Source organism: Schistosoma mansoni, assembly GCF_000237925.1.
Source record: "Schistosoma mansoni, WGS project CABG00000000 data, supercontig 0180, strain Puerto Rico, whole genome shotgun sequence".
NCBI classification, from domain to species: domain Eukaryota; kingdom Metazoa; phylum Platyhelminthes; class Trematoda; order Strigeidida; family Schistosomatidae; genus Schistosoma; species Schistosoma mansoni.
The window spans coordinates 483,118-483,875 of NW_017386064.1; the positions used below are offsets into that span (position 1 = coordinate 483,118).

The following is a 758-nucleotide window of genomic DNA, read 5'->3' on the forward strand; positions in this document are numbered from 1 at the left end:
AGTTGATCTCATTTTACAATTTAGAAAATTATGAACATTTTGATTTAGTATTTAAGTCTTGATTGATGTTAAAATTTATCAGATAACATCAGTTAACATCTGACACAAATTGTTTGAAGTATTTTTCCCAGCATTATTCGAAAACCCTAAATAGAAGAGAGGAAATTCATTCATTCAATGCATCTATAAACCTCACTTATGTCAATATAAAATCTTAGAAACCATAACAAATTACTAGGTTTTTGGACCATAAGTAGCATACCGTTAATAGAAATATCGTATGAATCTTCGTATTATATTCTTTAAATTGCTTTTTGTCCAACTAAAAAAATGGATACACTGTAACTTTGTTGTAAATTTATTGACAATATGACACAATTGATGCAAGAAAGCTATTTGAGAAGTGACGTTTTGTATTAAATTTTAAATGAAGTTGAAATTGCTGTCATATTGGTATATGAACTCACAATTGATAATTCACTTAGTATTGTTTGTTTGAATCTTCCCACGATGTTGCAGTCCTAAAAAAACATCAACGGGAAGATTCAAACAAACAATACTAAGTGAATTTAAACTGCACCCCATTGCACAAGCAAGTGGCTATCAGGACTCAGTGGCCGAGTGGATAACGCGATGGCGTTTGAAGCGAAAGATACTGGGTTTGAGTCCCAGAGTAAACATCAACTCTGAGATGCAGGTACATCCAGCTGACGAGTCCCAAATAGGACGAAACGCGCATCCTCGATTCCACTGCTAGC

At 33.5% G+C, this 758-nt stretch overlaps 1 non-coding gene across 1 annotated transcript; it reads left to right on the forward strand.

Moving 5' to 3' along the window:
- Positions 1-340: 340 nt before the first annotated feature.
- Smp_tRNA_02156_Pseudo_TTG.1.1 lies at positions 341-412 on the forward strand. The gene has a single exon. It is a non-coding gene (tRNA).
- Positions 413-758: the final 346 nt, after the last annotated feature.